This window comes from Schistocerca serialis, chromosome 2 (assembly GCF_023864345.2).
Source record: "Schistocerca serialis cubense isolate TAMUIC-IGC-003099 chromosome 2, iqSchSeri2.2, whole genome shotgun sequence".
NCBI lineage: Eukaryota > Metazoa > Arthropoda > Insecta > Orthoptera > Acrididae > Schistocerca > Schistocerca serialis.
Window position 1 is genome coordinate 27,528,838 of NC_064639.1, and position 13,720 is coordinate 27,542,557.

Below are 13,720 nucleotides of genomic sequence, written 5' to 3' on the forward strand. Positions count from 1 at the left end.
TTTCACATCCCTATTTAGTATCGGTGCACATGAAGAGTGGCTATGAAAGAAGGGAATACTGAATGTTACGTCATGCAGAATACACTCATTTACTTCGGCTCCTCGTGATCAACGCTACAGGAGAAGTGAGATACATAAAGTCGACATTGTGAGGACAGACATGCTGGCACAACTCTGCAACTACACAGTGTTAACAGATAAAATGGTGCTGCGGAATCGAAAGTGTAGTACGGACTTTGCCACAGTAGCAGACAGCTGCTAATTTCGGACGATGACCGTAGATTACACTTCGGTCAGTGCTGGTTAGAGTGTTGCAACTGTAAATGGAAGACTTTGTTTGATAGTCTTGTGCTGATGCTGTCTGAATAAATTATGCCATTGGATAAAAAGCGGTTTAGTTTTGAGACCTAACCCACGAGGAGGGAAGGCACAGTGGTCTGCTTCAGGAATTCCAAGCAATAAAACACAAAAAACAACCCAGGAAGGGTTCGAACAGCTACTAATTTCATGCAGGGCCATGCATTTGGAATCTGTTCATCGTTACGGGGTCAAACAAGAGGGTAACATCACTGAAACAATGATCAGGCTACTTAGTATATAATAGAGCATACATATTTCAAGGAGGAAATGTATGAAGACGCAGACTTCCTCGTTATCAATATGTGCGGCATATCTTTCGTGTTAACGAAAGTAATATCCCGCTTTACCTCTTCTTACGTTTCAAATGAAATGAATGCCATGAGGAACGGAATATTTGTTGACTGCGTCTCTTCTTGCTTCCATCCTTACCAACATATTTCTTCATTCTCGTAGTAATCATGATATTCTATGTGTATGCTGCAAAAGATTGCACGTGGACATATTCGACATCGAGGTGCAAAGCGTTTGGTATCTTACATTATATTCAATTCGAATAAGCTTCCGATGTAATTTTACTTCGTTTGTATTTTTAGATGATTATGAACGTTACAGAAAATTATCTCACATGCTTTATGTTGAATGAGAAACATTGAATCACCCGTTTTGCTTTCCATACGTTGAAATGATATAATGTCGGCGTCAACAGCCTTCTTCCACGCCGGAAGCTGAAACTGGTATCATTCTGGATTAATGATAATTGAATGTCTCAGATGTATACATAGCCCACAAGGCGGCGTCAGAAACCATCAGGGGAGAACGCCGCATAAAAAACAAACGTGCGCGCGCGTCTCCACTCTGAAGAACCGTATCGGAGAATCACGGCAAGCATTTCGCTGAAGAGCTGCCTCGTAAGAGAGCCGAGAAATGGCAGCGTCGTAGCAAGTATTTGTCAACACTGTGAGAGTGCATTTACTTCCGGGTGTAGGCCGGCATTACCTCGCTAAATTCACTTGACATTCGTTTTCCACATCGAAGACTAGTACGATATAATCCACTGTAAGATGAGACACTTAGAAAGTATATTTAATTTCTGGACTCCAAGAACGGCGTTCTTCACATAAGTAACACCTGTTTGTGTGTTTTAAGGTTGCGTTTTGAGGCTCAGGCAAAATCGCAGTGACTATAGTCCGTCTGTTGTCTCCAGTGTGTCGTTAGCTCAGAGGATATTCGTCGTATTGTGGCTTTTCTAACGCGGGACATTCTGAATCGGAATACTCCCCTTTCATTATTAGTTCCGGAACGTGACTATTTTCCTCAGACAAAGACCAATGCTGTGAACTGGATTCGCGGACATGCCATTCACTACCTATTTGGACAAACTGTAGACTCTGTACTCGATTTTTGGCTCTGAGCACTATAGGACTTAACATCTGTGGTCATCAGTCCCCTAGAACTTAGAACTACTTAAACCTAACTAACCTAAAGACATCACAAACATCCATGCCCGAATCAGGATTCGAACCTGCGACCGTAGCAGTCGCGCGGTTCCGGACTGCGCGCCTAGAACGGCTAGACCACCGAGGCCGGCTACTCGATTTTGGGACATACCTCAACGACCGTCATTATGTCGCTGTCCGGCACCCAAAATTCAGACAATTTTTCTCGAACTTCCTTGGGAGTGCTTTCCACGACCCGCCTCGCAGCTGGAATGTGTTAAGCCAAGAGTGAAGAAGGTTTCCTGTTGGAACCAATGAACATTTCTGAACTATTGAACGGAACACTTCAATTTCGAGAAGACGTGACTCAACATACACTCCTGGAAATGGAAAAAAGAACACATTGACACCGGTGTGTCAGACCCACCATACTTGCTCCGGACACTGCGAGAGGGCTGTACAAGCAATGATCACACGCACGGCACAGCGGACACACCAGGAACCGCGGTGTTGGCCGTCGAATGGCGCTAGCTGCGCAGCATTTGTGCACCGCCGCCGTCAGTGTCAGCCAGTTTGCCGTGGCATACGGAGCTCCATCGCAGTCTTTAACACTGGTAGCATGCCGCGACAGCGTGGACGTGAACCGTATGTGCAGTTGACGGACTTTGAGCGAGGGCGTATAGTTGGCATACGGGAGGCCGGGTGGACGTACCGCCGAATTGCTCAACACGTGGGGCGTGAGGTCTCCACAGTACATCGATGTTGTCGCCAGTGGTCGGCGGAAGGTGCACTTGCCCGTCGACCTGGGACCGGGCCGCAGCGACGCACGGATGCACGCCAAGAACGTAGGATCCTACGCAGTGCCGTAGGGGACCGCACCGCCACTTCCCAGCAAATTAGGGACACTGTTGCTCCTGGGGTATCGGTGAGGACCATTCGCAACCGTCTCGATGAAGCTGGGCTACGGTCCCGCACACCGTTAGGCCGTCTTCCGCTCACGCCCCAACATCGTGTAGCCCGCCTCCAGTGGTGTCGCGACAGGCGCGAATGGAGGGACGAATGGAAACGTGTCGTCTTCAGTGATGAGAGTCGCTTCTGCCTTGGTGCCAGTGATGGTCGTATGCGTGTTTGGCGCCGTGCAGGTGAGCGCCATAATCAGGACTGCATACGACCGAGGCACACAGGGCCAACACCCGGCATCATGGTGTGGGGAGCGATCTCCTACACTGGCCGTACACCACTGGTGATCGTCGAGGGGACACTGAATACTGCACGGTACATCCAAACCGTCATCGAACCCATCGTTCTACCATTCCTAGACCGGCAAGGGAACTTACTGTTCCAACAGGATAATGCACGTCCGCATGTATCCCGTGTCACCCAACGTGCTCTAGAAGGTGTAAGTCAACTACCCTGGCCAGCAAGATCTCCGGATCTGTCCCCCATTGAGCATGTTTGGGACTGGATGAAGCGTCGTCTCACGCGGTCTGCACGTCCAGCACGAACGCTGGTCCAACTGAGGCGCCAGGTGGAAATGGCATGGCAAGCCGTTCCACAGGACTACATCCAGCATCTCTACGATCGTCTCCATTGGAGAATAGCAGCCTGCATTGCTGCGAAAGGTGGATATACACTGTACTAGTGCCGACATTGTGCATGCTCTGTTGCCTGTGTCTATGTGCCTGTGGTTCTGTCAGTGTGATCATGTGATGTACCTGACCCCAGGAATGTGTCAATAAAGTTTCCCCTTCCTGGGACAATGAATTCACGGTGTTCTTATTTCAATTTCCAGGAGTGTATTACCAGCGGGGCGCAGAAGGCGTCTGATCAATTACACAACACAAATAAACAAAACAAAAAAAAATGAAAATAAAAATAAAATTCAGAAAAAGGAAGATTTTGTTTTGTTTGTAAGGCTAGCCCTAACCCTGAATTCCCTAATTTCCCCTGGTATATAGGCAGCTCTCTGGGGTAGATTTAGTCAGGAGCCAACACCTGAAGTGGATCAGATGTTTTTTTTGTTATAGGATGAAAAGTGGCGGTGGCAGTTAGTTTCTTTTTTTAGTGCCATTTTCCTAAGAAGCTTTAAAATAAGAGAGAAAAAAGGGGCAATCGTCAATAAAAGTAAAAGAAAAAAAGCAAAATTGAAAAAAAAAAGAGGTTCCCTTGTGCGTTGCGGTGTTCGTACTGTATGACATAGCAGTTCCAATCTCGGTGGAAGCCGCTGACTACAACCTTTTATTTTCCATTTTAATTAATGGAGTTGCAAACTGCTAGTAAAAATTCCTTATACGAAATCTGAAGAATGTCTTTAAACATCAATCTTCGTCCGAATTTCGACTTAGTAAATTAAGTTAATATCATGCATGTCTGCTTTGCAAATGCCAAGGTGCTTCACTGTATAATGAATTCTACTCTGTAAATGATGAAAGTCTATATGAATGCAGCTTGCTGCTAACTTGATGTAATGTTTTGTCTGTACAGAAGTGTATCTGTCGCCTTTATCGCTCTTTCACCTTCACACATAAATCGGTACAATAAAGTCAGGGCTTCGTGTTTTCTTATTTGGCTGATCCGTGAAAAGACAGACAAACAATTATGCTAATGGAGGATTCTGAGTAATTTCTCGAATTTCATTCGCTCTCTCTCTCTCTCTCTCTCTCTCCTTTATCTGTGTACAGTTTAACTGTATTATTTACGTGAAATCAGCCTAGTAGAATCTCTGGTGGAGCCCTTCGTCTTAATATTCAGCGGCTGGCTTGCTAGAAAAGATCGTTACATTTGTTATTATTATTAAGCGCTGCATTCAGTTGGGAAAATCAATCGTTTGAACAATTCGTTCAGTTTACGACAGATCTAAAATTTCAGATGTGGACGAAGCATTTTTGGACGATTTATAAAAACTCAGAGATTGCAGGCTCTCTTCGTCACAGCTGAAACCTCCCAATTAATTACAGGGCCCAGACAATCGTCAATGATTCAGACAGAGAACTCATTCGGCATTCACTCTAGAATAAAATGGTCACAAACCTTATTTCTGAGGAAAATTGTATATTAAATACATTTCCGCCCATGTTACGTTTTGTGTGGGTTCCAAGTCTCATGCAATTTGCTTTTACAGGTTTTTTCTTTCTCTTTACTTATCACGCTAGCGGCACAAACTTCCTAGCTCGCTTTAGCGCGAAGACGAGTAAATAAATCTCTTTTAGCAATCCGAAAATCTTCCAACCGATACTTCCGAAGCTGTTCCTTCTTCCCACTACAATAACCATGGAGCATACATTTCTGTACCTCTGTTGTTCCAAAGAATAAACGTACTAGAAAAATACCTTGGCGTCGACGAGCTGTCGGCGCATATATTACTAGAAAATCTGATCAGATACTTTTCAAACGTAAATACATGTGGATGATTTGGTTGACCACTATTAGTTATTGCGTGGTAGAGGGTAATTTTCCGTGGGTAGATTACAACTGTAAAATAGGTCCTGAATAGATTCAAACCGACTGTCAACGATATAAATTTGAGCTTTGTTCGTCATATAGGTCAAACATGTCAGGAGGTTGTTTATGAAGTGCTCATGTTGATTAATATAGTTCCCTTCTTCTAAATTTTTGCAATAGCATTTAACTGTAGACGTTTTCTAACACCGGCGTTAACAATTCCTTTCCGTTCTCTGAAACTTCCAAAACGACAAATTTTTCTGGTTTAAATCTGATGACCTTAACTATCACTTCCGATCAACATTAAATACTTCATGAACCCATACATGGAACTCCAAATGTGCAGTTTTCCTGCACTGCTACAGAGCATGCATTGCAAGGTATTCACACAGTTTATCGCATAGACTTACCATAAGGAATGAAACAAGAACAGTAATACACTTTACACCACAGACGCTCACTCTGGCTTGACGAAAACATCCGAACATTGACCAAAAGTTGCACAAATAATTGAGTTTGAAAGGAAAAGAAACGAGGTATGAAGCATTTATGAATTCATCGAGTGTAGCGAGGTGGTTTAATTTCGGCCCAGTCTATAAAATTAATTTCGGGCCATACTCAGCTCTTGCCGATTAATGTAATATAATACCCGCCTACTAATCAGGGCGTCTGTCTCCGTTGCTTCAGGGCGCGAATGGATATTGTAGAAATTTTCTGTGGAGCAACATTTAATAATAAAGCGTTTTAAATCATCAAAAGCGATTAGCGTTAGCAGGCGTTTGTCGATAAAGAACGCGGGAGTGCAGCGCCGCTGCTGTCGCCACGGCCGCTGCCGGTAGCCAGCCAGTGGATCCCGGAGCTTTGCCGCATACGGCGTCCAGAGGAGGACAGTCTGCAGGAAATCTGCCGCAAAATCGTTACTGGATAAAATTTTGATATCGGTGTGTCACAAAGCGAAATAGATTGAATCTGCGCTACCATTACATTCACGTCTCCAGCATTCAGACAGAAGAGGCTATAAAAAATTTTTATGCCAGCTGCTCTCGATCCACTGACATTATGAACAGAAACAACGCACGCTACCGCTAGACCACAGGCGTAATCAGCCTAGGGTTTTTCTATCATGGGACAAGTTTTCCTCCAGGAAGTGCCGCAGTCTACAGTGTTGCCAGACTGTGCAGATAACCGGACTTAGAGAATTAGCGAGTTGGCCAGTTTTTTTGTCCCATGTCGCGATCGGCGCGGACTTAGCCTCTGAAGCGGCTGGCCGCCGGTCGAGTTTTATGTCAAAGAGTGTACATGGGATTTCCCGGTTGGTTTAATATTTCCGATGGCAGATGGGAATACAGATCGACAGACGGAATATTAGATGAGCTTTTCGCCTTCCAATTCTTCTGCGGCGTTGTTCTGTGCCTTCGCCAAGAATTCCTTGAACAGTGACGTGCGTCAGCTGTGTTTAACTGTCTGGAGCGTTGAACTGGCTGCACGTGGCTCGGCATTGTCGCCTTCGGCGTCGCCCATTGTGCTACGCTGTCGCTGTCAGCGGTAACCAGATTTCAAGGTGTTTCCTTGCAGCCGCTCGACCCTTCTGCCCAGGGGCTGCGAAGCCTGGTCCCTTGTGACCGGTAAGCTCCCCTTTCTCTCTCTATCTTGTGTTCAGCCTCTCAAAGTTCCTTGTCGTTTCTGTGTACAGAACTTTAAAGTACATTTTAGAAACAAATACTAATCTTCCCTACTTACATTCATTTACATGTTATTATAGTAAAGCCCTTGTTGCTGGTCACCTACCGTGACCTTTCCATACATCACAATTTACTGCAGAACTTGTCAATCGTTCCATCGTTGTTTTCATTTAAAAGGACTGAGTTATTTTACTCAGTTCAGTTATAAAAGTTACATCCACTTTTATTAAATGGTTCAAATGGCTCTGAGCACTATGGAACTTAACATTTATGGTCATCAGTCCCCTAGAACTTAGAACTACTTAAACCTAACTAACCTAAGGACATCACACAACACCCAGTCATCACGCACTTTTATTACAATAATAAGCAAAACAATATAACCCATACCCGCATTGGTCTAGCAGCTCTAGGCGCTCAGTCCGGAACCTCGCGACTGCTACGGTCGCAGGTTCGAATCCTGCCTCGGGCATTGATGTGTGTGATGTCCTTAGGTTAGTTAGGTTTAAGTCGTTCTAAGTTCTAGGGGACTGGTGATCACAGCTGTTAAGTCCCATAGTGCTCAGAGCCATTTGAACCATTTTCGCATTCGGAGGAGAAAGCTGGGGACTGACATTTCGTGAGAAGATACCGCAGCAACGAGAAACGCCTTTCGTTTACTGATGTCCACCTCAATTTCTGTATCATGTCCGTTACACTTTCTCCCCTATTTCTCGATAATACAAAACGAGTTGTCCTCCTTTGAACTCTCTCGATGTACTCCGGTAATCCTATCGGGTAAGGATCCCACACCGAGCAGCAGTACTCCACAAAAGGACGAACAAGCGTAGTGTATAGGCAATCTCTGTAGTAGATCTGGTGCGTCTTCTAAGTGTACTGCCAATAAAACACGGTCTTTGGTTTTCCATCACCACAACATTTTCTATGTGTTCTTTCCGATTTAATTTGGACGTAATTGTAGTTCCTAGGTATTTAGTTGAATTTACGGCCTTTAGATTTGACTGATTTATCGTGTAACCGGAGTTAACGGATTCCGTTCAGCACTTATTATTTAGGGTCAGTTATCAATTTTCGCACCATACACATCACATTTTGGAATTGGTTTTGATCTTCTGACGACTTTATACTAGACGATAAACGACAGCATCATCTGCAAGCAACCTAAGCTGCTACCAGATTGGCTCCTAAATCGTTTATATAGGTAACGAACAGCAGAGGGCCTATAACACTACCTTGGGGAACGCCAGGAATCACTTCCATTTTACTCGATGAGTTTCTGTCAATTACTACGAACTTCCCTGACAGGGAATCAGTAATCCAGTCGCATAAATGAGACAATATTCCATGAACATATAATCGGATTACAAGCCATTCGTGAGGTACGCTGTCAAAAGGCTTCTGGAAATCTAGAAATTCGGAATTACTTTGAAATTCCCAGTCTATTGGACTCAACACAACTTGTGAGTAAAGAGGTAGTTGTGTTTCAGAAAAACGATGTTTTCTAAATCCGTATTTAGTATGTGTCAATACAAATATATTCTGGAACATTAGACGTTATTTATATTACCGTTTGATTTGAAAACGAAGGATGAAATAAATATTTGTCTATTTATTTACGAATATGTGGCTCGGCAGGAACTTAAGAGGGCAGCTTAAATCGCCATCACTGAAACAAGGAGCAGGGAAATGTATATTCTTCGTTGTCACATATACTGTGCTACTTGAGGAGGGTAGGGAGAAGAGCAGGTGTTGTGAATGCGCAAGGTGAGGTGCTTTTTCTATCACTACAGCTTGGATCAGACGCGTATTTTAGGTTAAAAGCCTTGTATTTGAAATAAACAGGATATTGCTTTGTCTCGCAGTCCCGTTTTATGTGGTTTTGAAACACTCTGATCGAAGGTTTGTTCTCACCTCGTTTACCCGTTAGAAACTGACTTCACACGTTAGGTTTTACTAACATAATAGTGTAGAAAGAATGCTTACTTAGCGACAAGTTCCCATGTCGATGATTTATTCATTGGAGATCGTCACAACTAAAATAAACTTTCATGGAATAGCGTCAATGCGATGACGATGACCAGATAGAGGCCGATATACTGGCCCTCACTTAAACCCTTCTTCCATTTTACTCTGTTTTTTCTGAGAACAGACACTGATTGCTGACAGTATTTCAGCGATGAGTTCGTCCTTTACGGTGGTAACGCGGAACAACGCACACATCTCGTGAATACCTGTCCGTATCTCGTGATCTCGCTGTCGCGTTCTCGCTTCCTGAGTACGGGCTCCCGGGTTCGATTCCCGGCGGGGTCAGGGATTTTCAGCTTCCTCGACATGACCGGGTGTTTGTGTTGTACTCATCATTTCATCATCATTCACGAAAGTGGCGAGATTGGACTGAGCAAAGGTTGGGATTTTGTAAGGGCGCTGACAACCGCACAGTTGAGCGCCCAACAGACCAAACATCATCATCATCATCATCATCGTGAACACCTCAAGAGGGCCTTTCTCGATTAATGGGGCCACCATACTGTGAACAGCATGCCAGTGACTCAAAACGCATTACATGTGAACGGTGCATCGGACGAGCAACTGTATTCTGGCAGTATGGAGGATGCAATATAAATACCATATTTCACCACAGTATATTACTTGTCCAAGCATGATATAGTGAGTGAACGTCACAGGAGTTTTCAGGCAACCCCAGAGGCAAACAGTAGGCAACACCACTTAGATTAAGGTTGCCTGTGGGCTGAGCAAACCACCTACTAAGAGGAGTCATACAAGTCTGATGCCCCCGAAACGCCTGGTTAATCCACAGGACAGAACAGGTAGTTGGAATAGTGGAAAGGGGACCAAAAATGAACTGCTGTCAGTTACACTCGAACTATTATAACTTTATTTAGTTGCCCAAACATTACAGCGCAAATTTCCGAGCTTAACTATCGACTGAATATGTCACACAGTCTTGTGTCTTGAGGGCACAACCTCTTTAATTTTGAAAACGGCTGAAGGCCCATGATTCAAAACACAACTGCAATAAATTTTTACAAGGCAGGAAGCCCAAGGCTTTATCCTTAAATAATTTTTTTAAGTGAGGCTGAAGGTCCAAACAATGTAAGATTTAACAATTAAGGCATTTAAATTTTAAGACAGCTGAAGTCCCATGATTAAAAAACTCAACTACAATAAATTCTCAAAAGGCAGAAGGTCCAAAGCTTCATCAAGAAAAAAAAAATATTTAAAATGAGGCAGAAGGCCCAAACAATCCAAGACTCAACAAATAAGAAATTTTAATTTTAAGACAGCTGAAGGCCCATGATTGAAAAACACAACTACAGTGAATTTTGAAAAGGCATAAGGTCCAAAGTTTTATCAAAAAAATAATTAAATGAGGCTGAGGGCCCGAACAATGCAAGACTTGACAAGCAAGGAACTTTCAATTTTAAGATGGCTGAAGGCCCATTATTTAAAACCCAACTAAAAGCATACAGATTCAAACCATAGACTATGGGCCATTAAAATGCACGATCAAACACCAATGAGAAAAGGCTGTACAGCCAGCGGCACTCAGAAGTTTCCAGGAGTTGGTCTGCATTTGAAATATTAACGTTCGCTTAGGGGAGACAGGTAGTCGGCCCAGCTATATCCGATCCGCCAGCAACCCATCCAAGAGACAGTCAATGGACACACTGACGACTTGCTTTACACCCAAGCAGTGCATAAGGAACTCCAAAGAAAAATGTGAAAGGTGTAGCCATCCACAGCCAAGTATGCATAAGCTGTCAAAACTACACACACGTGTTGGACAGCGACAACATGGTGAGGAAACGACACTGCCTGAATTTTACGTCAATGGCCAGGGCAGGTAACAACGCTAACGGCCACAAGGCAGAAAATTGCGCGGGTGCACTTGGACTTCAAATAACCAGAATACAGTTAAACACCGCCAGATGATGGCCAAACTTTCGCCAACTCAAACACTCGCTGATGCTCACGGGAATACCCCCAACAGCCAACCATGAAAACCAATGGCACAATGTGAACAGACTGGCTTCGGTAATTAAATCATCACTCAACTTTGACGCCCTGGGTTGGTGAGCCGTGAATCTCATAGCAATCGGAACAGCTCCCACACACTCCGACACTGCAGAGAAACCGCCAGCAGGCCCAGCCCACTGGGCCGCGCGGAGACTACCTGGCTGATCCACACCTTAGAGCCAGTACGCTGACAAAATTTAAAATAACTTGTCAGTCAAAATCACACAAACCACACAAAGTGTCATGAACACTTGCATGAAGAACTAAAGAATGTTAACGGCAGTGACTGTACAATAACAGGAACAAACCACGAGGTGGCACACACAGCCAACCCATAAGCGATCGCCGGCCAGATACACGTCATTCGGCAAGACGACCGACCGACAACCAACCAAAGTCAACCCCGCTCCAATCGTGTGTGTCAGCAACCATCGGGCGAGTCATGGCAGTCCAGACCACACTGCTGCCACGCCCAGACTGAACTTGTGCCGCATGCCAACTCAACCACTGCCAGATCCAAACTAACTGCTGGCACTTTCTAACTGAAACCACGACACACAACGACCTGGAAGTCATAGCAGTCAGCAAAGATAATACGCCAGGGCTTATATCGATAAGTGCCGCTGCTGCCGCTCACGGGCAGGCAAGGCGGCAACTCAGTGACACCAGGAATTGAAATTAACATAACGAGGTGGTAGTACAGTAAAAACAGGATGTCGAATGAGATATGGCATGAACACGAGCCACTCACGGCTCAGCCCCCTAGCACAGTTTCCGCTGGTAGGCACTTCATGGAGCACTTTTTTCTGAGTAAATATTATATTTCTAGTGCCATACATCACTGTCGCCTATCCTGAGATGTTCTTATAATTTCATGAGGTCGGAAATGCTGTTCACACACCTACAACCAATAATCCACATCGCAGTAATGCAGGAGCAGTTAACATCCTCTAAATAATGAGAAACTAGACTACAACAGCTTTTTTTTTTACAAACTTTCATTTTTGTGAATGCTGAGTATTACATATTATAATTATTTCTAGTAGATGCTTGTGAGCTGTTAGTTGAGTTATCATAACGATCTCGGCGTCCGGCCATTTACATTAGGCCTCCTGTTCTTCCCCAAGCCGTGATCTTCAAAAACCAGGCAAATAGAGCCATTTCTCATATAACCTAGTAGCAAGATGGAAACATCTACTCGTTTTGCCTTCCTTTCAATTGAGATTCGAGAACCTTGCCATAAGTCTACATTAATCCAGTACCTGCTAAACACTTTGTCTTGCTAAATTTCTACGATCCACCGAAAAGATGCCGAGACCAACGTGTGAACTGAACAATCGCAAATGATAAGTGGCCAGTTATTAACGTAAGTAACGTGTGAACGGTTACATTTCACCTGACTGGACAAAGACGGTTTCGCAAGTACGTTGGGCAGCTTTCTATATACAGTCGCGACACTTACTGCCGTGAAAGTTGTTACCATTTGACAGCTCGAGTGACACTAGCGTCCCTAGCGGCCAGAAAGCTCGCATTCCTCTGATGGCAGCTGCGACGCAACAATAATGCTTGCTTTTAATTCGCTTTGTACGTAATGTACAAAATAGTATATTTTTGCGTCACAAGTGTTAGGAGAACAGCGAGAGACATAAATAATCGTGAAATATAAGTAAACAGAGCACGAACTATTGAATGAAGTGACATAAGCGGCCAGAAAGCTCGAAAGGTCAGAGTTTAATATATACAGTCGCGACACTTACTGCCGTGAAAGTTGTTACCATTTGACAGCTCGAGTGACACTACTGTCCCTAGCGGCCAGAAAGCTCGCATTCCTCTGACGGCAGTTGCGACGCAACAATAATGCTTGCTTTTAATTCGCTTTGTACATAATGTACAAAATAGTTAGTATATTTTTGCGTCACAAGTGTTAGGAGAACAGCGAGAGACATAAATAATCGTGAAATATAAGTAAGCAGAGCACGAACTATTGAATGAAGTGACATAAGCTGCAACATATTCTTGAAGAAATAATTAGAAAGTAGCGTACAATCGCACTTACTCCACTATAAGTAAGAGAATACACACTGTGTATCCCACATATGAAGTATATAGATGATCCTCCTTGTGTAAAAATGAAGTGACACATCACTTTTCATTACGTTCTGCTTTGCAGGAAGCCTGGTTCCAAAAATACAATTTCCATCTTATTCTTTTTGGTATCACGTTATCTCAATAAAAAGCATGATTGTTTTAAAACTTTATTATATCCCATTGATACATTTAACGAAAATAAAATTAAATGAATGAATCAGTCCTAACACTTTAGCAACCAAAATGAGCCAGCTTCATCACTTTTTTATTTCTTCTCTTGCTCCTACAGACTAATTCTTGATTCCTGAATTTAATAATGTAAAAGAGCCTCAGTTTCACAAACAGTCTTATTAACACCAGCTTGGTTCAGCACAGCACCCAGGTGGGTGTTCACAAAGAAAGCACCACAATTACTTATGTGGTCATATTCATCAAAAGTAGAAGTCATCTTAGTCTCACAATGAGTTACAAATTCTTTGACATCTTCTGCACAAATAAATAGGCTTCCAAAGTTGCCTTCATAGCTTTTAAAATGACAATAAACTTTGTCATTTCTGTCGAAGTCTTGGCTGCCATCTGCAAGTACTGTCCTACATTTATAACAGTCATGAATTGTAAGCAGTTTCTTTAATACATAACCAAACACGTATCTCATGCTGTTTGCCTCTCCGAGGT